This window comes from Pelmatolapia mariae, linkage group LG7 (assembly GCF_036321145.2).
Source record: "Pelmatolapia mariae isolate MD_Pm_ZW linkage group LG7, Pm_UMD_F_2, whole genome shotgun sequence".
NCBI classification, from domain to species: domain Eukaryota; kingdom Metazoa; phylum Chordata; class Actinopteri; order Cichliformes; family Cichlidae; genus Pelmatolapia; species Pelmatolapia mariae.
Genome location: NC_086233.1, coordinates 44,502,395 through 44,526,770, shown reverse-complemented (window position 1 = coordinate 44,526,770; position 24,376 = coordinate 44,502,395). Strand labels below are relative to the sequence as shown.

Below are 24,376 nucleotides of genomic sequence, written 5' to 3'. Positions count from 1 at the left end.
ATGGAGGGAAAGTTATTACCTTGTGACACGCGAAGGAAACAATCATAATATTAGCATTTATGAGGTGCAACAGAGGAATTTACTTCTTTCACAGCAGACGTGGAACCTTCTTTCGCGATCAACGAGAATTTGTGATCAATGCAGCAGCTTTTATCACTCTGACAAAAGTTTCATATTCATTTAAATACTTTAGTTTGCCTCTGGCTATTCACTTAAATTGCCAGCGTGGCCTGCAGTTACAAATCTTAACACTGACAGTTAACTTTGCAGAGAGAATCAATGAACTCCAAACTAACTGCTTTGTGTAAATCTCTTTAATAAAGATTTTTCGACTGGAAGCATTAATGGTGGAGGTCGACCCTCAGTCAATATTATTTCGATGGCAATCATTATTATGACAACGATGTTGCTTTCCCTCTTCAGTTGGAGATCAAAGAAGTTTGCAGTTATTGATCTTAAAGAGACAGGCCTATATTTTCCATCATTTAAACTGACTTCATGCCTAAGCTGCATCTCAAAATATAAAACACACTGTATGTATTTGATATCAAGCCGTTTATATTTTTTCTCACAGATCAGGGATAAAATCATGATCATTGACAGTGAAGTGAATAACACTGATACATCAGGGAGCAAATAAACATTTTGTTCTCATAGTTGATGTGTTAGAAGGAGGAAAAATGGACATATGAAGGATTTGTTCAAGTTTAAAAAGAGTCAAACTGTGATGGCTAGTTGACTGGGTCAGAGCATCTTCAAAGCTGCAGCTCTTGTGAGGTGTTCCTAGTCTGTAGTGGTTAGTATCTATCAAAAGTGCTCTAAGGAAGGAATAGTGTTGAACCAGGGACAGGGTCATGGGCAGGCAAGAAAAACAGACACATTTTGGGAGTAAAGGCTGGCCCATGTGGTCCGATCCAAAAAAACGAGCTACTGTAGCTCAAATTGATGAAAAAGTTCATGCTGGTTCTGACAGAAAGGTGTCAGAATTCACAGAGCATCACGTTTTGTTGTGTGTGGGGCCGCAGACCAGTCGGGGTTCCCATGTTGACCCCTGTGTACCGCTGAAACCACCAACAATGGGAGGTGAGTATTAGTGCTAAACCATGGAACAACAGAAGAAGATGGCTTGGTCTGATGAATCTCATTTTCTTTTACATCACATGGATGGCACCTGGCACCAGGTAGTGAGATGCTTTGGGGAATGTTCTGCTGGGAAACCTTTGGTTCTGCCATCCATGTGGATGTTACACATAACACCTACCAAAGAATCTTGCAGACCATGGGAAACTGTATTCCCTGATGGCTGTGGACAATGGACCCTGCCACACAGCAAAAGCTATTCATTAGTGGTTTGAGAACCACAACAAGAACTTTGAGGTGTTGACTTGGCCCCCAAATTCCCCAGATCTCAATCCAATCGAGCATCTGTGGGATGTGCTGGACAAACAAGTCTCATTCATGGAGGCCCCACCTCACAACTTAAAGGATCTATTGCTAAACTCTTGGTGCCAGATACCACAGCGCAACTTCAGAGGTCTAGCATCTAGTGCATAGCATGCCACAACGTGTTACGGCTGTTTTGGCCGCAAAAAGGTGGACCAACACACTATTGAACCATATTATTGAGGGATGATTATGTTATCTGGGTAAAACAGGTGTCTTAAAACAAAAAAATCAAAACAAAAAAAGTGGTACAGAAGCAAAATATGTAGACTTGTAAAAAAAAAAAATCAATTTCGCTAATCCTCCTGTCTCAATCATCTTTCATTGTTTCCCAGTGACACAGCTTGACTGCTAACATCTTGATGACTACATTACCCATCTGGTCCCCGTCTTTGTCAGCGACATCAGCGACACTCATTTTTCACAACTGTCCCTCTTTATTATACAAATAACTGGCCATGTCATACTTGCTTAATCGAAATGGCTGTATTAAACTATGATTGATGAACAGAATTTACCTGATGTGATATTCTTTTATCAGTTCTTCCACCCAAGCTAATCACTCTACGTATTCCATTAGCTTCCTTTAAACACTGCCTCTAGCTTATTGAATTACTAATGCATTGCAGTACATCCAATTAATATTCAGAACAGCTCCTCAATGACTGCATTACTCCACGCAGAGCTGAAATTTCAATCTAAATGAAACTACAGTGACTAAATGCCTATTGAATCTCTGCAACAGTCTGCTACTTTTATTGACAAACAATATAAGTAGTAATTAAATTATACAGTGAGCAGTGTGACAGAAAAAAAATTATACTGAGGCAAAATTTACATTTCAACCCATACACACATAAAGGTACTGTCAGGTTTTTTTTTTGAGTATGAAGAGAGAAAAATTGTCTCCCAATAAACTGAAGCATTCTCATAAACAAAAGATTTAAACGATTAAAAGTACTTGGGAGCTGGTGCTGGTCTGTGGAAGCTGCCATGTTGCCTAGCCATCTTGAATACATCGGCTTAGATGGACATTGCCGCCAGACTATGTAGAAGCTGTGTGAGGTTGATTCTGAAGTCAGGACATATGCAAAAAGTCATGTACAGAGAAAGGCATTCACCCCTCACTTTCAATTTTCACAGTACTGTCATGTAATCACAGCTGAAAAAACATGTGACAGAGAATGGGATCACTAGGATCTGGCTGCCTGTAGGGCAACTGCAGCAACACAAGCAAATATAGAGAAAGTCCTGTTTCTTCACTCTCAGCACTGCCCATGACAATAACGGTCAGAAGTTACAGTCGCTGATATGAACCAGTATTTTAGTCTTTATAGAAAAGAAATGACTATAAAGTGTGAGCGAGCCTGCCTCTTCCTTTTTCTGAAAATCCATGCGAGTTCTCGTTTGCCAGGTTTACGTCTCATAGACCAATTTAGCAAAGCCGCTAGCATCTCAGAACAATGTTCCCGGAAAACAAGATTATATGCTTTTAGCAATTTAACTTGATTGCATAACTCTTGGTTGTCAAACTTTGTGTGCCATAACATGCGTTTAGGTCCTACTTAGAGAAATACTGTGTTACTAATAGCTGCTAAATCCCTTCAGTGACAGGATGATAGAACACCCTTAAAGGCAGTGCTGTTGCCATTTCCTTATCTAGCCTTGCACATCAATCCCAGTACAGAGTAAATATCAATCATGTATAAGTTTACGTGTGCACACCAGTCCTATGGTAAAATTAAGATTCTGTTAACATGTCTTTGAATAATAGCTGGGGGAAATAATTTGAAAAGTGCATGCTGAAAAATTCAAAAGGCAAAACTTTTAAAGTTGTTCTGCACTGCATGCTTCAAAGTTTGCTTTTATTGGCAGTCTTTCTAAACTTTGCCAAAGGCAAATAAAATGTGTGAGTCTCAAAGGCCCAGGAGTAAGAAAGAGATGTTAGCTTGAATCCAACAGATTTAACACTTGGGCAGGTTGCACAGCAAGAACACATCTAAAGTGTTGAAAACAAGGTTAAGCAGGCCTTTACAAAATGTCAAAATGCCCTCATGTTGAAAGTCTGAATGTGTTAAAATCTCTACAAATTTCAAGTAGTGCAGTGCAGTGTTTTTTGATTAATTCTGAGAAATTGATATACCACCTTATATAGTCATACAATGAAATGCTGCTCAGGTACACTCAAAGGTTATGTTTTCGTTTATAAGCAGTAAGACTCCAAGAAAAATTCAATGCTGGTATTTGATAGGAAGGGATTTTGAGAACAGTGATTATTATTTTATCTTTTTCTACTTTACGTTTGGTATGAACTTGTCAGTCCAGAGTACAGTTTCCCCATCCATCTTGAAAACACAAACCACATACGCAGAGAAAGAGGACGAACAGCTGAAACCTCAGCCTACGTAAAAAGCCATGTGAGACAAGCTTGACTAAACAGTGAAACAATAGGTGGCCAGACTAAAGCCTTCAAACAGATCAAGTTAAAAGTCTTTGGGTAGATTAGAGGATAATAAATCTGAAATATAGATGCCATAACAACACGTGCAGTAACTAGATATGTATTCAATAGTCAGGGGCTTCCTTAGTTTATAAAGCAATTTTCATGGCAGATGAGTTTTCAATGTTAATTCTAATAATTTGAATGTTACTTTGTGAGTATATTTTATCCGACCCTGTAAACATGATCAATAAATCTAACCGTACAGCTTGTTGTAATAATTAGAGAAATAAGCTGTCAACTGGAGAGTTGGCATTTGAAGTCCCTTAACTGTGAGTATAAAAACAAGTCACGTGTAGAGCTGAGGTTTTCTAGCTGACCCTGTACTTTGGCTTTTCAGAGTTTCCAGCAGAAATGTTGGAGCCATGCAATGAGGTGGTCATACTGTGTGGCACAGATGGAATAACAGAATGAACACTGTCTAGTTCCCGCTACTTCAGCTGATGGTGATAGTGCAGCAAGGCGACAGTTTATAAGATGAGTTTACTTTCCAATGCCAACATAAAATGAAAACATGACTGTTAATGAATATGAATGTTGATTAGCAATAAAAAATTTAGCCTGGGGTAACTGGTGAATATTGGCAGACCAAAAATAAGATTCACTATATTTAAACAGCATTAAATATATGGATTTATTAATCACTTTCTTTGGTTTACTTTCAGGTGCAAAAATTAGCATGTAATACAAACAGAAACGCAGAGTAGCCAAAATAACATTATCTTTGTGGGTATACCCTACTGCCTCTTTATGCATTAGCATAACTTACTCTTTCCATTAAAAAGACGCATAAAAGGTCACGCGTCAGTCTTTAAACTGCTTTGATTCCACCTACTCTTTGATTTTACATCGTGGCAGCCAAACATTTGACAGCAACCTATTTACTGGTTAAGATGTGGACAAATCAATGTATCTGGGAAAAAATGTGACTTGTTAAGGGTAAACTAATAACAGTATGGCTCATAGAAATGAAACAAGTTTATTTATGATATCTAAAAAAAACGTGATTAGTAGTTTCATTGTGTCTGCACATGATCCAGGTTTGAAATCCTGAGTGAATCATGCTATTCAATTTGTTTCATATTTGTGAAGGCTTAGCACCCAATATGTTCATTTTTGACTTGTGTGTACTAAACTATACAAATGCAGGCCATTTACCATTTACCATTTAAACTATTCTATTACTATTCTATTACAGAATATCTAAGAAAAGACATGTTTGATTGTGAAATGGTTAGGAGATCAAGTAACACTTTCTGCAGACAAAGAAAAGTGGGGAGCAGACTAAGAACCCAAAACAAGCGTTGAAGCAATGAGATACAAGTCTTCACTTCTGGCCAAACTGGCCACTTCTAAACTGATGTAGAGATTGATTCAGAAATTGGACTGAACTTGCAAGTAGAACTTTGAGGATATTAATAAGCACCAGTATCTGGACAGAGCAAAGTTAAGATCACTAGATAAGAATTATTTAAGTTTTTCATTGATGAAAGGGAATGTGATTCTGTGTGTGGGAAAATCTGTTTAAGATCTTGGCAACCTTGACTAAGAACTGCGGAGAGCCGTGGCAGGCCGTGAGGAATGATGACCTGTTCTCATGCAATGGCACATTCCTGCCATAACTAAGCTGGAACAGGCCTGGGATAACTATAGCAGGCAGCTTGGAGTAACAGCTTAGTGGAATTTATGGGAACCTACAACCCACTCCTCTTTGACCAGCCCAGTCCATCTAAATGAATCAAAGTGTCACTGGGACTTAAAGGTTCAAAAGCCAATCTGACGTCATTTCAAGGTGAGGAAGAAAAATTTCACAACACGTGGCAAGTTTAGTTGGAATGCCAATTAATGGACTGATTTATTAGCTGAGAGATCACTATATTTTGTGCTTTATTACTGTATGAATTTAACTCCGGTTGACAATTTCAAGATCCCAATAACTACTAAAAAAAACAAAAAAAAAAACAAAACCCCCAAAAACAAGCAAAAAAAAGACAATAATGAGTGACTCAAAAGAAAAAGAAAAAATGGTTTTGGATTTGGTTATCCCTTTGTTATCAGTTTTTACAGATTATTATTAGATGACATAAACTCGACAATGAAATTGTTTGACAAAAAATTCGATCCCACTTTACAACGGACAATACTGTTATACTGTTTTAATATAAATGTGAAACAGCTTTTAACTTTGAGTATGTGATTTATTTCTTACTCAAATGTCCAAACAAATGGAGTTAAAATGCTGTGTGGTAGAATTATATCTGCATTTTCAAGTTTACTTTACATTCTTAATATTGGCCCTCAAAGACTTTCATACTCACTTAATAATAGATAAAGAAATGGAGTAGAGAGCTGACCCACAGATCATTTAATATTAATGTTTCAGACATCTGTGAATCCCCTTTGTAAAATTCATTCGTGCTCCCTTTTGTGCACTGATGGGAACTCCAATAGCTGCCTGCTTCCAAGGTCTACTTAGTGAGGTAGAGTGAGGGACTGAAAGAGAGGCAGGGAGGAGTGTGATGGGAATAAATGTTCTAGAGGCCTATTAATTTATTGATCTCTGTTGACCTCGACTCCAGTGACATGGTGGACTTAAAGGACAGAATAGCTTTAGCTTCTTCGCCTCTGCTTCCTCAATACATTTCCTGGAAGTTAGATCATTTTGGTGGCTTAATGGATTTAAACCTTATCAAGGAAGACCTAATGGGAAAACTTGACATTGTTTACTTTGAAAGATGGTGGAAGGGCACTTTAGTGAATATTGTTGAGTGGTAAATCCAGAGTAAAAAAGTGCAGAATACATTCTAATCCATTTATCAAGAAACCTCAGTGCGGAAATGCAACAATCAATAAGGCGAGGAACTTGAGAGCATCCACGACTCAGCAATTGGATCTATACATGTGTACTCCAAGCCAATGTAGATTTACTTTCAGAGAGCTCAGAAACTCCTCAGGGACTCAAAACTACACTTGGCCTCTGTTCACTACAGGATAATAGAACATTCAAAAGTGTTAGCATGAACCCAAATCTTTTTTTTTTTTCAGGTCAGCACTGATACCAGTCATGTCTTCAGATGGAGATACTGTATGCAATTTCATAAGCGTTATGCAACAGATAGAGCTAAAATTAATCTCACATAGTTAATTGACTTTCCAACTAAAAACGGGATCTAGCTTCTTTTAATTTGTAGCCGTCTTATTTATATATTTGCTTGATTTGGGTTTACAATTTGGTTTTTAAAGCTTTAATATCTTTTTAATTAACTAATTTTTAACTGCTGCCAGGATAGGCATAAAAACAAAATACCTAACCTCTGGATAGCAAGTCAAAATACAGCCAAACTAAAGAATTTCAAAGATTACATCTATGGAGGGTTTGTATCAAGATGCCATTACAAAATCTGTATTATAATTCACCTGTGTTCACATCCTCTGAGACCATACTTTATAGTTGTGTATACTAGTTTTCATTTCTTTAAACTTTTAAACTTTAAAAAGTTGAACATTTTTAGATTTTTCATGCCCAGTTCCTACTACTGAGCACGCTTTATTAATTGGAAATAAACACCATCTCCAGCAGCTCTGCTAATGCTCAGAGAATAACGAATCTGTAGAACCCCAGAAAAATCACGTTAGCGTGCAATTCCCAGTTAACTCCTCTGCTATAGCTAGACTAGGAAAAGCTTTCACTCTTTGGGAAACTAACAAAACGTCATAAGGAATATTATAGCTTTTTAATTGTACTTGTGGCACACACAAAGCTCTTGGAGATGAGAAATTGAGGCAAGTAAGCCAGCAGGATGGAGTCAAAGTCAGATTGAGGGTGTTGTGTAGTTGATTTTTCACTAAATGTTGAAGTTCTGAATCTACAAGAGTATACCTTGTACCTGGCTATTTTCAAAGGAATGGGTTTTTTTTTTTAATTTGTTGTATTACTTAACACTGTCCTATGAATTGTTCAAGCATAAAAAAGGCATTTATCTCAATAGATGAACCAGTGTTGTGTCTACACATAAGAGACAACTGAGTAAAGAACCAATTGTCTCTTTAGGCACCTTATTACTAGCAGCCTGTTGCAAAAAACACATTTACCCCCCATCTTTAGTTGAATGCATTAAAAATATAAAAGATAAATTTGTTTGACAGAAATAGCACTGACAAGGTGATCCTTGTTGAGCTATTAGCCAAAAATGTTGAATTGTGTGGAGTGTGTCCTTAAAAATATGGACAAAAAGAAGTGAGAGGCCTAAAAAGCCATTTACAGCAGATGCAGACCTAACACAGACCTGAGAGATACATCTCATTATATACTGTATTTCCATGCATGTTTGCACATCTTTCAATAAATCACTGCTTCTATTTTTCCCAGCGAAATGACCAAGTGGCGATTCAGACATGCATAATTCCTGTCTCTACTATAAAGTTGTAATATCCAGCAGACTTATCTGTTGCTATATATTCATGGATAATCATTATCGTACACAACCCCCCATTTTCCTCAAAAACTACTAATGAAGTTCCCCACAGGAAGTCAAGTGTGTGTGCCTCATTTAGATACTTCATTCAGATTAATGGCCACATTATCAGCGAATCAGCGTTTAGAAGATAATTATGTAAAATCCAAGCCTCTCAACTTTCCCCTCCCTAAAGATTCTCTGATCCTCTGTAAGACTAGATGATTTGGGATCTACTGATGAGATCCTGTGAACACAGAGCTGTGAGTCGTGACTAGCCTAGACAGAGACAAAGGACTGTCAAGACATTTCAAAATGCACACTAATCTTCTGCAAAAAAAAAAAACAAAATTCAAAACAAATGTAGAATTTTGCTAAGGCATCCATTAAGACCTGGCACTATGGCAGGACATTTTAGATTCATTTACTATAACAGCTGAACAAAAAGTACCCTGATTTTCTAAAATCTGCCACCATTAAACAATGAAATACTCTGTTTCAAAAATAATGGTGCAAAGAGAAACCTGAACTGCTGTTGCAGTTAACGGAAGAATTTATGTTTGTAAGACACACTAGACAATTTGTATCAAATCACAAAGCTCAGAAAAAAAGGACATGGAAAAATATATATGGCTAATGTGGAAATCCAAAACAGAAATAACAAGTAAGAGCCTTATTATGACAACACAACAATAGTCCAAGTTGTCAAAGTAGAGATGGCAATAGGTACCAAAGAACAAAAACACAATGTCCAAAAATAGCTGCCAGTGCTTTGTTGATGATGTGAAGCTACAATTTTGAAATACCAACACTCATGAAGTCATGAAGTCAGGAAGGATGAAATCACTTCCCAGAAAAAGGAAAATGAGCCAATGCTGAAAGGAATGGCTGTATATCAATTGAATAACTTGGACACAGCTTGAATTAAACTCCAAGGGAGACAATCTTTAACACACAGGTCAACTACTAATAAAAATTTTCCAAAACTTCTTGAACTTGAAAACTTCCTCACTGTCACACTCAAAATAACATTGATTTTCAGTGTAGCTCTGGGAATCGGTGGGAAAAAAAAGAAATATGCCCGGACATGTTCTTGACCTCTTCCCTTGGTCATGTGTACAATCACAGTGTGATGCATGCCGGGCCTCTCAGTAAGACTTGGGATGGGCGTGTTTCACTCAAATACAGCTGTGTTGTGGATAGACTTACACTAAGCTACACATAAGCACACCCATACTCATAGGAGCCGAGTTACCAGGGTCAGAATGTTACACAGTTTGAAGAATTTGCCTTATTTGTGTTTCTGTGGCACTTCTGTGTCAGCATGAGAATACTGGCCACAGAAGAGAAGTTTTATGGTGGGGCCACACACAAAGACACTATTAAACATCAACCCAGGCACTGAGCGCAAAAACTGAAGCACACAATATGGCGTACCTGTTTGAGCACGTCTAACCCCACTTATAATGAACCACGTTTGCTCGAGATCAGGGATGTCAAACCCATTTGATATTGTGGGCTACACACAGTCTACTTTGATCTTAAGTGGGTCGGACCAGTGAAACTCCCCTTTCTGTCAGCATAAGGAAGTTTAACTACACATTTAAACCGTGAGATACCCTAATATAAGCAAAAGAGTTACAGTTTCAACATTATGTCTCAGTTTTTGAACATGATAAAGAAATGCTGTTGTAGTAAATGAAAGAAATCTGTTAGCACGACTACAGAGAAAAGTCCTGGCATGCTATTGCCCAGACTGTCCTTCAATTGTAAAACAGGAAGCTTTTGTTTTTATTTTCCCAAAGCCATCCAGTGGGCTGGATTGGTGTCTGTTTCAGGCCGATTCTGAGGCCTTATGTTTGACCCCCCTGCTCTAGATACAGTGTTGAATCAGAGCTATCAGAAAGATTATTACATCAATACAACTCTCTCCAGGTGGGCTGGAGATGATAATTCTAAGTCAATAAGGAATTCTTACCAGACTTGGTGATATTTAAGCTCTACTCTTGCTACATTGATCTGCTACAATTTATTTGTACAGCCCAACATAATGCATGTACAAATGGTATTTACTTGCCAGGATCAGCAATATTTTCCAACAACCCAAAATGGACACTTCAGTAGAAGAGTACAGAGTGTCCAAGAAAAAAGACTAAAACAAACTGAAAATGCAGTTCCAATATAATCAATAATGGAGTCGAGCAGATGACAGTAAGTAAAAAAAAAAACAACTTAAGACTTAGCTTACCTGCCCGGCTATGTGGCTCCACGTGGGCTGAAGTGTTCTGAGGCTGACAAAAGCACTGGTGTTTCAGAAAAAGCCAAAGGTCGTCTGGAAGCAATTTTCCTGCACAAAAGAAAAGCAAGAGAAAAGAAGACAGGTGTCAGCTTAATGTCATCATCACGCAGCCCAGTAAGCTCCTTTGACAAGTCAGATCCCGTATATAGGCTTGTGAAATGGATTTCTGTTTCAAAATGACAAAAAACTGAGGAAAAAAAACACAAGTTGACAACAAAAACTTTATTTTGATAAAGTCTGAGTTCCAACTAGAAAGAAACGACAATTGTGCAGTTTGAAAAGTTTGGAAATCAAGAGTTCACAGACAATTTTTTCTCTTCAAGAGAACGGTATGGCGCAGAGCGATGGCATGGTTAATAATGCTGGGGGAGGGAACGCGGCGCGCGAGCTGCTCCATCATCTTAATTACAGATAAAACTAACCTAAAAAATCTGCAATCTCTTAAGAGGAGGCAGGACTCTTGCCGCTATCCTGCTTTTTCACTAAAAGCACCAACACACGGTCTAAAACAAGAAATAAAGAAATGCTCTACTCAACAGGAGCAAATAATAATTAATAACAGCAATAGTAGGAGCAATCAGACATAGTAATAAAATATCTTCTTTGTGCTTTGTGGTCAGCGCCTGTCCACAAAGCACCAAGCTTGGAATGAGGCTGGCAAAACACCGCTCCCTCTTGGTGTGTCATAATCTCCATACGCATTCATATCAACCAGTCACAAACCTCAGCTTGCATTAATTATGCCAACAGACTAAGCCAATCCAAACCCATTCTCCACAACACATCACGTCCTGATTTCTCTTTAAAAGCCATGACTCAACAGAAATTAGACATGAACCACTCCCCTGCCCTAAATTCATCCCTGTAGGCATGGCATTCTGGATTTGCCCACTTATAATGTAGTCTGCTCAGGCAAGAAACCAAGCTATATAAGGAATTGTTAGGGCAGACCTCTGCTAGTGGCTCTAAACTGTTAGAGTCGGGGGCTGGGGAGTCTACACTGAAAGCTTTTTTTGTTTGTTTTGTTTTGTTTTAAGAGGGTCAACTTGCTAAACATGACTAGGCCCTTAATGTATAATCCAACACTAATATTGGCAGAGGGTGGGGGAGGTCGGCCTGTGAGAGCACATGCAGGTGTGAGTACTGGGAATGTGTCAATATTGGGGAGTACCCACAAGTATTTGGTGAACATTTATAGTAGGAATTAAGCCACTTTTTTTTTAATAGTCATTACTCTTTACAGTATTTTTAAACTGTAACAGGTATGAGAGGGACAAAGGAGAAACTGAGTCTGAGATGCCACAAGTCTCAATAAGCGTGACAAGTTGCATAAGAAGTCAGGGTGAAGTGCTCCACATATGAATTTAAAAAGGTCAGTTCTCCCCGGGTTTATGCTCGAACACTTCTTTCCTCTGGCTCTAATCGGCAGGGCACTACAGTGTTTCTACAAGGCAGACAGACACAAGGAGCTGCACAACTCTTTATGGCAGTTAAGCAATGGTAATGAGGCAAGATACAGAGCTGAGCACACTAGGCTACTGCCACTGCAAAGTGTTTTATTGCATCCCAACAGCACTACTGCACCCACTGCTTGTTCTGTGCCTATATTGTAATGGCTCTGCAAACTTTGATGAATTACTAGCGGCTGATTCCGCTACGGACATCTTTCATGCATAACGTTTGGGAAATCGTTACTCTGAGATCAAAACCGAAAGGCTGAATCGACCTGCTGTGTCGAGAGTAGGATTTTTAACAGGTTCCGACATGACAACTCGCATGTTCAGCAGCCCGTTTGATCAAAAGAAATCTCTATGGGAACGAAACATGCCAAACTCAACAGAACCCGAATCAAGGGCTTAGCGTGTTACTACCCCCCCCATATCACACATGACATTATGGTCTCTGAACAGAAATGCAAAGTTTTAAAGACACATGCATGATAGCTTACAAAAATCCTGTGAACAGGATCACTGCAAAAGTATTTGATTTACAGAGACACGGGGTGTAAAGCTATGAGGGTTGTCATGATGCTAAAATACCGATACGCAGGAAAATACTAAAAACCATTTTCAGTACCACGGGGAAGATTTTGATCCCACCCTGCAACAACAGAAGTAATGATGAAGTCACATCTCGAAAAAGTCGACTTGTTAATTTTCAATGACTTTGCCTATTTTTCCCAAGTTTAGCTCGTCCCCACTCTTAGGTTTACTGCTAGAAGAATAAACAAGGCTGAAGGGAGTTGGGTTTGGTTTTTTGTAGTATAAGAGGAAACCCCAGTGCTTAATTCCTAAACCGCAAGGTGACAGTCACAGAATTCACAGAATGTACTCACAGTTAGAAAAAAGACAACTTTCATTGTGTAAATTGTGGTGGGAAACTTGAGAAACTTCAAAAGGATTTTATCATCATGAGGCTCCTCTGCTCTGCTCAGCTTGCTGTTTCTGTGAGAAACTCATGCATCCCAAGGTTTGTCATACATAAAAACCCTGCCTTCTTTATCTGTGTTTAACAGATATTAATTACCCTTCACTTTATGCTGAACAAAGAACCTTGTGCGCATTGTCACCCCTCACAAAACGCCTATCCTGTTGCTACTTTTGGTTTTGTGTTGTAGCAGGTCAGGTAATCATTTTGGGTTTGACTGTTGTGCTCCTTTGTGTTGGTCACATGTTACTTTTTGTGTGTGTTCAGTGTGGCAACTTCAAATCCTCATGCCCATCCATGCTTACAGATGCCAACTATAATGTGAACACTGTGCTTCTGTTAGCTTTTACTTTTATTTCAGGTTTGTGGGTCAAGGACCTGAAGGCTTCAGAGGGGCTTTTAATAAATTTAGGGGTCCTAGAGGAACCCTTTTGAGGGAGGAGGTGTTACGTCCCTCTGCAGCCCCTAATCATCTTAATGTGTTCAGCTGGTGCTAATCGGCCACACCTAGTCAGGTGTGGATAAAACCATACCTGAGGCAAGCTTTCGGGGAGCTCACTTGTCTTTGCCTTGGTGGCACCAGCCATTTTAACCAACCTGGTATTCGATTTTAAGTTAAAACCTCTTCTCACCTACACTCTGCTATTCGTCTCCTTTTTTATGTTGCGGCTTTTGAGCCGGGTCGTAACAGGAACAGGGTGGACTCAAATATCATACAAATAAAACACCAAAGGACATGTTAAAGCTTTGATTTCATTTTTAAGGAGGTGTTTAACATTCAAAATAAGGTTCTGTTGTCTTCATGGGATGTGCAGATGTTTGTCCCTTTCTTGCATGTGTTTCCATTAGCTGTATGTCCAGGGTAAATAGGCGAGGAAGTCACAGGAGGGGCAGCTGACTGCTATGGTCCACAGAGCATGTCTTCAGGCCAAGACCCTGTTCATAAGATAACAACTTTACCATGACCCTCAGAGGAAATATTTAAGCAAAAAGGAGCTCAAATCCAGTCACTGGATAGTGCTAAATGCATTCACCAGGAATAAAAAACAAAAACAAAACAAAAAAACCCTCCACTCCAACCTCATTCAGCATCAGCCAGCCACTCCGTCTCTCTGGTAAATGGATTATGTCATGACTCAAGCATCTTGTAACCTAAGCAGACTGTGACAAGTGACTGAGTAGATATAATATGTGTGAAAGAATAACCATGCAATGCTAAACAATGAGCTGGAATGGAGTGCTACCAAGTAGTACATTAACCATGATGTCATTAATGGGCATCTTAGAGCCAGGGCAGAAAAAGCACCAGATCCGATCCAAGAGTCAGGGCCTTGCATTGTATTTAGATGGCATCGGTCACTATATTTAAATGCGATTCTGCAGGAGGACAGAAAGGGAGCCTGACGTCTTCCATGCTGCTTAATAAAATCCTGTTATCACAGGCCCAATGTGAGATGTTTCAATTGTCTTGCTTTCGTAGTATTTATACATTTTTCTCAATCTATGTTCCTTCTAAACTCCCCGGCTTTCTTTTCCCTTTCTCTAAATACAGTGGGCCCACTGTTCAACTCCCAGGGTGGGCAGCTGGCTCTACATCTGACACATCCAAGGACAAAAGGGAAACTCCAGATTGCCGTGGTGAGGGCAGCCACCCGTGGCAGTGCTCAGCAGGATTCCAGTTGTTTATGGTTGGCACTAATTACAGATTGGGAGACTCACCAAGCTCTAGAAACTTCAGTTGGCACAAAGAAAAGAGAAAACACGCTTTGACAAGAAAAAACACAGGGTAACCATTAAGACTGTCTCCCCTTGCAGCAAGCCAGATAAAACATGGAGTGATGTAAACTCATTAGGATGGCTGAAAGGCATCACTCAGGATCGAATTGAAACTCCAAGGGAAACGTTCCCTTCTGCATGAGCACAGTGTTTTTACATTATTGCTACCGTTATGTAAAGAGCATGCACGTGAGAAGTTGAATTCAGACTATAAGGTGTTGCTAATCAGAGCCTGACTGATACTTTGTTTCAGACGACTTTTGCTATGTGTAGTTATGACTCAATAAAAACATAATATGACAACGCAGTTTAAAAATAATCTTGTTTTGTTGTCAACTTTCTCCCATATCTGCTTTTTAGATTCTCATTTATGGATGCAGATACCAAATAGCCAACTGCGGTTGATATATCAGCCACGCTGATACATATATGAGACTAAGTACCTCATCCAATAGGAGATGAATTCCTCCTTTTTTCAAAGACACCTGCCTTTAAAGAGCTCTCCAAAGATGTCTTCATCTTTCTCACTAAATATGGTTTTCTGCCCAAAATTCACCAGCGACAATTTGTCTCCTGCACCAACACTTTAACAGCATACAGCATCTTGTTAACTGTGTGAACATATTTTCTTTTCCTTTCAAAGACTTGACTTACAAGCTAATAGCCAATTAGGCCCCAAAAGGTGAGCAAGTTTAAAAATAGCATAAAGTCCAGACATAATAATTTAAAGGTACAGCTTATATTAAGTCAGAATAAAAACTTCAAAGAAAGAAATACAATTGTTGAACACAGCTGTTTGTTTGAGCTGACAAGAAAGGTATCGGGAGTCAGAGTAGGAAATTAGCAAATCAAACTGAGCGCTGAGTAAAATCCCGCAGACAGTCCCTTCGAAATGTACACTGCAGAGGAATGCTTTATCCAAACAGAGTAGCTCACTGCTTTGCAATTAAACACTCAAGTATGTTACACTCCCCTAAGCATAGTGCTAGTTAGTTTCCCTTGTTTCAAATGAAACTAACTTCAGCCTTTTTTAAAAATTGTAAACAAAAATCTGAAAGTCTTCTTTGTTCTATCCAAATCTTTGATCACGTCTATGATGAGCCCTGGAAGGTGAAACAGTTGCTTTTAAGTGTTTTCATCCATTCATTTGGATTCTGGAAATTTGTTTGTTGAGCTCTTAATCAAGAAAATTAGTCTGATTTCTAACTAAGCTGGATACTATATGGAAGATGAAGCATATTTTTTCATGCACAGACTTAACTTGAGTGAGCTGGCTGGAAATATCTATTGTCAAAGTACATTTGGTGACTAACTTTAGCACTTTTTGAATAAAGTAGTATGAATAAATATGAATAAGTTGGTATGACTGTGTCAGTAAAATAATTCTTGATTTCTAAATGTATTGAAGTCATGTTTATTTTAAATGAGATTTAAATAAAGATTTTGATTTATATCTACTATTAATAACATTATTGCCTAATAACAACTTGTGTCCCACATCATTACTCATCGCAAATGAAACAGACTTTCCTTTTATCTCTGATCTCCTATGCTACCATCAGCAGAGACTCTGTCACATGTTGGTGCAGGTGCTCTACTCTTGTATTTGGAGAGAAAAAGATGCGCTGGCAAAAAAAGAGAAATTTGCAAGGCAGATACGCGTGTATGCTCTATTTTTACATCTTTACATCTTATTTCCTCTTCAGCGAAGCGAAGAAAACAAACACTCAACATTTCTAATGAAACTCCTCCTTAATATGCCAAAGAAAACCCGAGGGAGGAATGAACCCTTATGTCTGAGCATCATATTTTTACTTTGATCTCACAATATGCCATCCCAGGACTGAATCCAGACATAAAAAATTAACTGCATAATGGAGCTTGTGCTGCTGTATCCTGTTTGCCAGCCACGTGCTCATTGGCCAGTTTGTGCACAACCTCTGTTCCTGTCAGTCAACAGTCCTCTGGATCATAGCATTCCCAGCTCCTCCTCCTTCTTCTTCTTCTGTTCCTGGCCCAAATCTAGTGGCTGAATGCCAAAACCTGGGCTGGACACCTACCTGCTATCATGATCACCATGAAATTTCACAAGCAACGAGTCAGTTCAAACACAAAATCTGAAAACTTGTTTCTCTCATCCACCACTTATTCTTTCCCAACATTCTCAGACAGACACGTCACACTCGTCTCATCCCCTGCAGACATTTTGCCAGGGGTCCCCGATGAGCTGCTAGCCTGATATAGCTGTGGTATGGGCTGGGGTGTGGGCCAGAGTCTGAAGGAATGGGAGTGTTTGTTTTCTTCCCATTCGATCTTCATGCGATCAAGATCATGTCGCGCTCCATGATCTTCATCAAGCCCTTGCACCACCAGGAAGGAATTACAGAGATATGACATGCACTGTTATTGCTAATGAGATCACAGTGTGGATAGGCTGTGTGTGTGCGTGTGTGTGTGTGTGTGTGTGTACTCAGTGTGACAGAGAATGAAGCGGGGAGGCTTCGATGAGTTAAAAATGTAATTTGAGATGTGCCCTCGCTCTGCTGGGCGACTTAAAAAAGGGGTGAGTCTGCAAATTTAATTTGAGCAGCACCAACAGGATTATTTGTGGGAAAGAGTCTTGCTGTGTCAGGCAAGGTCAGGCAGGAGATGTTTGTTTACAAGTGGGGAGGTGGTGAATGCTGGGAGGCTTTTTTGTGAATGTTGTGTAATGTCGACAAAATGCCAGGTGACAGAATAAGGTACGATTGCTCTTCTCGCTGTAAAGCGCACAGCTTTTGAAATGCTATTCTGTTCAGTCCAAATGTAGATTTAACTCACAGGACTAAGGAAGGACAAAAGATGAATCATTTATGGGCCAAAGCCAACTTTTACTACCGAGCTTGTCCTTAATTTGAAAATTTCTAGTTCTCAGATCTGTGAGGGAGCGGTCACTCGCCACTTTACGAGGTTTACCGAGTCAAAAACAGTACCATTCATTGCAAAAGTCCTGCTATAAATCCAATGCTGCTTCAACTCTATGATGATGATTCTTCTAGATGTGGATTGTGGTGCTTATTTCACATTTACTGCACTGCGGTATAATACATGCAGGATGTTAGGGTTGTGCTGATGGACGATGATGCCGTTGATCGATGATGGTCAAAGTGCGCAGTAACAGCTCGCCAGTCAAGGCGATGTTTAGCTCAACTCCACACTGATGCATTAAACAGACATTATCATTATTATGACAATCATAATAAATTGTGCCTTCCTTTTATCTCGCTTCTGAACTTGCGCGCCCACACACCCCTAAATATATCTGTGCTGCAACAGAAGTTCACGTCCCAGACTTCAGGACACTTTAAAATTAATGTTTTGTGTAGAGCGGCTATACTGATTGATGGACAACATTAAATGACAGAAAACAGAAGGATATTTTTGACTAATGCGACTGTGCTCCTTGATCACATCTCCTTATTTTTGCCCCCATCCACTGTGAAAAACTCCAAGAACAGCAGAAGAGAGACAAGTAAGTAATCTTACACATTTAACAACGTGTCCACTTGTGTTCACGAATTACAATAAAGATAATTAATTCAAGGTAGAGCTGGGCGATATTTGATTTTTTCATTTCAGGCGATAACGATATATATCACGATATAAGCCAAATAACTAAGTTTGTAAGATTTAAATGTGCCGTTGCTCACAAGTAAAATGTGAAATAATCAGCAGCTTGTTTTGATTTAAGTATTTATTTCCCATAATAAGTTCAACAGGGTAGATGTACTTAAGGAACATGAGACTTTTTCAGATAAATAAAGGCAAATATTGCAAACTACACAAAAGGCAGCCGCTAAAGCGTTTAAGTTTCAAAATAGAACAAACAAAACAGACTACTAAATTGTCAATTCCACTTAGAAACAAAATATTAATTCTAAAAATAAATCTTAGTTTGTTTTACAGAAGAACAGACAAAATTGACTAACTTTTGTCAATATCAAATAAACTGAGAACTAAAAGGAAATTCTCAATCTCTCCTTGTTGTATAGCTTAGCTTTTCAAACAGTTTTAACAGTTACTTTAGTCTGACAAAACCCGAATGACGAATTAGCGCTTTCAGTCAGAGATTGAGCATGCACCGTTTTATTGTATTTCCAGACTTGCTTTCGGCACAATTTACAGTGCGCGCTACTCTGTTTTTTGTCAGACTTGAAATAGCCGAAATACCTTCACACTACGGAACTTCTATGGCCCTTCCGTTCGACAATCTCTCCGGAATTGGAACCATCATCTGTTTTCTCTTCGGTAACCTTCGGTCACGCTCTCGGTTGATTTTTCTCTAGTCGGCACACTCATTTCCTCCATTACCCGGGCGGCACGGCGGCTGGCTGCTTCCCAAACAAATACACATGTGCAGCTTGGCACTTGTGCTGTACGTAACGTGACGCGACGCTGCGGCTGTGATTAGTTCGGCTCTGCGCTACTTAATTTGGATTGGCTGTTCTTCTTTTTTTTTTTTTTTAAGAGGACAAGAGAGATGAGGTCTATCGCAATAGTTTAAATTTTTCTATCGAGAAAAAGTTATTTCGCAATACATATCGTTATCGTTCTATCGCCCAGCTCTAATTCAAGGCTGTATGTCTTTCATTTGTTTTTCCTCCTGCCCACAGAATCATTTATGCCACTATAAGTGCAGACATCAATGCCAACAAGCTATATGATCACTACACGTAAAAACAGCAGTGGGATGCCAAATAATGAAAATCTTTTTTTTATTTTTTTTTTAATCTTTTATCAAAACCACAGAACAGATCGTTTTTATTGTTTTGGTTCTGTGGTTTCATATTGTTGTTCTTTTATTTCTGTTTTATGATGTAACTAAAGTGCTTTATATTTCATATACTCCTAATAAGGCGGCTGTGTCTGTTTATCCACCTTCACTCTACGATTTCATGTGATAGCAAATGTGATTTTCATGTTACTGAAATCTCATCAATACTGTAATATTGGGCATATTAACTGCCCAGCTATAAATTTTACTACACCGTCCACACCCAAATAGGTCTCTATTTTTGCCAGTAATTTATGTGCCAACTCTACACTATTCACTTTATGATGTGAAAATTGGGTTCGCTGACATTAAGTCTCCTTGATGGTCTATGCTGAACAAAATAGTAATAAAACAGTGATTAGATCGTAGAAACGCGACACTGCCAGCATACATTTCGGTCACCCGCTACAGTTCAAGACAGCACTTAACACAATGTTCCCAAAGCCCAAATCAGCTAAAGCTGAAGCAACTGAAGACAAATATTAAAGTCAGTCGGATTCATTAGTGAATTAGAACAAGATTAGAAACAGCCCATCTGACTGTAAGAGCAAAAGATAAAAAACACACAATTTCTACATTTCACATTTGAATGGGAACAATTGAGTCATGATGACCTAGTTAAGCATTTAGAACGCTGAAAGCAGGTTTAATGCATTTGCAATGTTAGAAAAAGAAACCATTACATAGCGTGGATTTGTAAAGAACCACACTCAACGCCCCAGTTCGTCTCATCTGTCATTTATGAGACTAAATAATGGGAAGCACCTTAAAGCAACTATGAAACTCTGCAAAACCCTACATCAAAAAGCACCGTTTATAAGACATTTCTTTCTACAGGCAAAGCTGTATCACTGACAACCTTTTTGATATCCAACAAAACCAACTGCAGTTCACCCTGAAAAGTTAACTTTCAGGTTCACTGCTATGGTAAACGAGTCCAACAGCCTCGAGTTATGTCTGAGAGATTTTAGCACGACGTGGAGCAAGTTATTTTAAGATGCAAGGTGAGTCCACAAGAGTTACTGAGGTTAAAGGCTGGCCAAAAGCGCTCTCAACACATTCCAGCAGGCCAGAATTATTTTGGCATCGCTGCAGCTACAACCCCTCACCGAGGCTTTGTCCTAACTCAAACAAATACTTGTGCAGATACATCACCGCAGATTGATGCCCGAAGAGGAGATTATCCTGCCATATATGGAGTTCAATACAGCTCATGTAACACTTCCTTTAAATCTACACTACTTGGAGCTATTCTCCAAAATTCAACATGAAAAAAAAAAGAAAAAAAAAACATTTAAAAAAGGAAAACTACAGACATGGAGACAGAGAGAGCATTTTTCCCCTCCTCTTAGACAGGCTTTGTCAGGGGGCTTTCTGTTTCCCTGTTCGGTAACGCTGGTCCAGTGTAAAACTCAGAGTATCTGTCAGAGCAAATCCCCTAAAGCAGTCACTAGGCCAGCCTGGTGCCAACACTGTCCTAGATCAAAAGCCAGCGCTGAGAAACACTGGTGATGCAGGGGATATTGTTCACCTGCTCCAGAGATGTATGATGACTGTGCCGGGAATGTGTGCACGTGCAGGTGTACAGCACACATGAGCAGGGTGGCCTCAGATGTATGAGCACGTCTGTATAGTTAGGAACGTCAGGTTTACATTTAAAACATCTTTACTTCAGTTATTTGCATTACCCCTTATTACCCTTCCTATTATAGGTAGGTGACAGAAAGAGGAAAATGATATATTTGCAGTAACACCAGCAATCTTCTATCTTATAGATCACATTCAAACAAGCCAAATGCCAGACTGCATTTTTGATTTATTGGCACAATAAATATGTGACACAAAGAGATTCAAGGAACTCTAGCGAGGTGAAGAAAAAAAGCCCTTACTCTATTAGTCTGTGTCCAAAAAAACAAACAAACATGTCCTAATCAAGATCTTCGATCAATGATCAAAGAGTACCTGAATATGGCAGAGTGTCTTTCCTTCACCCTGCCACCCCTAATCTTGAATGTCAGTTAAGTGCAACCTGTAGCTCAGTGGGCAAAGAAGAGGAATGATTCGACATCATGAGAACTGGAGGGAGAATAAATTTACATTTCTGGATTTAATCGTCACACAGAGAACCTGAACTGAATTGTGAGATTGCCAAAGCCAGCGCTATAATTCATCTCAGATTTAATCACCAGAAATGCAGAACTGTGGGACCGAGCCTGGAGGCGCTCAGCTTCTAAATGAAATTGGAAACCAGATTCGCCCTGAGATTTTGATCTCCCACTACATATTGTTAGCTTTTATTTGGCCATCTTCCGTCCCAGCCTTAGGCAGCAATTTGTGTTAGTTCTCACAGTGAGGGAGGTATAAGGAGCTAAGACAGCAAAGAAGTTTAAAGAATACTTTATTGAGCTTCCTGGTTTGTTTTTTAGCATTTCCTTTATTATTACAATTTAAACAAAAAGTGCATGTGACATCCTGCACATTTCTCTGACTTAATATAGCCCAGTTTGTATATAACACAAAGATGAACGTGGTCAACCAGTCACCAGTATCAAGACATGGTTGCTGGTCCATATAATCCCATAATCACTGCAGAAATACGTGGTAATTCCAAAGGGTTCACAAACTTCTTGCCAATGGCACTACCCTCCAGCCTAGAGCTATCTGACACACAGGAGTGAATTTAAAATCAAAACGGGTATAGCTTTCAGCCTCCATACTGCTCAATTATCATCCATTAGACTTTCCACTAACCACCAAAAGCAATAGCTAATGTAATATTTGACATGACGCACATCAATCAGCTGTTAACTAGACATTAATGAGGCCCTGCATTAGTTTTTACAAGCAGTCAAACCGGTGAAAGGTCTGGAAGACGTCAATAATAAAAGGGGCTTTACGTCACCACTAGCCCTGGTTTTATGGACCCAACAGGACAATAATGATTATGATGATGATGATGATGATGACGACAGGAATAGTCTATCTCACGCTCACTAGTGAGATCAAAAGCAGAATATCTGACACCATTAAATCACTGGTGGAGCAGCTTTAGCCCAATAAGCCAGTTTGGGATGTGCTAAAAGGCCAAACATTTGCTGCTCTGTGAAGAGGAGACACACTTTTGAATCACACACTTTAGTGAAAGATCAAAATTTGACACGGGGCGAGCAGCAGCATTACGTTTTAGGCCAAAGTTATATGGGTCATAACTTAATATAATAGGAAAATCTACAGTAAACTCTTTGTCTGACTGCACCTGTCTCATATTACTCGTCTAATGGATGAATTAAAAAAATGCAAGTAATGTGCGACTGTACAACAAGCAAACATCGATGTCGGTGAAATCTATTTTATATGCACCACCGCTTTATAATAACACAAGCTCGGCTGATAGCTCGTTAGACTTACATTCTCAAGGTCAGCACTTGAGCTAACAGCTTATCAACAAAGCCACAGCCTTGAGTTTCCCAGATAATCACAAATGTTTGCAAAGTCAACATTCTTCTAAAGGTTAAACGAAACATTTCAACAGTGAGTGAATGGGACCTCAAAATAGAAAACAAAGCCAGTGCAGTAAAGATTAGCAACATTAACACTGCGAATTATCGTCTGAATAATAAATCCTGGAGTAGATTTTGCTAGGTATTTGGATTGAGGCCCAACACAGAAACAAATCTTATTAGCTTATTTAAGGCTTTGTCCCACTGCTTTAATGCATGTTTGAGCACATAAATAACATGTGTATGAGGACACCAACTTTCACACAGACCCACACGAATTGGCTGTGGGTAAGACTTGAATGTCCCATTTCTAAATGATCCAACACCCAGGCAGAAGTAGAAGCCTTGTGGCTGACATACGATCCAAATGCTGCTGTGATCTTAATAATCCACAGTCTTCCAAGCACTGACTCAAAAAGTGGTGACACTTGAGCCAACTGGAGTGATGACATGTCAGGTCACAGAAATCAGAGAAAAAAAACTGAAAAATGTCAGTTGTATTTCCAGTTACTAACACTGTATTACTGAATACATGAAATATCTCTTATTTCACGAATGACTAAAAAAATAACAATAGCCAACAATAACAATAGCTCTGCCGTTCATCCAGTAAATTAATTTGAACTTCTTCTGACATTTTCCTACCTGGATGACTCGGATGACATTACACTGACTTTTGGTAAGCGCAGTGTTATTGCCTGATAGCTGCAAAATGTACTCAGAAGAAGTCACGACCTGGAGCTGCCAGCATGAATTACACCGAGACCAGACTTCCCAAACAAAACACAATCGGGCTCCAGCTTTGCCTCGATCATAGACAGAGCTGAAGATTTGGAGATGGCTTCTAGCCCACACTGCACTTTATCAGGCTCCAATGACCTTCTAAAATCAGGAGTGTTTTTGAGGTGAAACAGCAACATGGCCAAATGCCTCACACTGTAACAAGGTGAACAAGGACTGTGACATTTAATAAAAAAATAAATAAAAAAAGAGGTACGTGTGAATTTTTAACAAGTTTGCTACTTATACTGAAATAATACATTTTGACCAAAAAAACAAAGATATAAAACTAGATTGTTTCTGCCAACTGGTAGAAGTCTTGACAGCTAAACTTCAGTTCATGCAATCCTGGTAGCAACATGTACTTTCAACTAGTTTTCTTGA

General features: G+C 39.1%; 1 protein-coding gene across 2 annotated transcripts in view; it reads right to left on the bottom strand.

Moving 5' to 3' along the window:
• The window catches only part of peak1 (pseudopodium-enriched atypical kinase 1), a 106,701-nt gene that overhangs the window by 77,212 nt on the left and 5,113 nt on the right, over positions 1–24,376 (bottom strand). For both annotated transcript variants that reach the window (XM_063479237.1, XM_063479238.1), the window contains exon 2: positions 10,646–10,744. The gene's annotated coding sequence lies outside the window, so the exon portion shown is untranslated. The remainder of the gene's footprint in view (positions 1–10,645; positions 10,745–24,376) is intronic.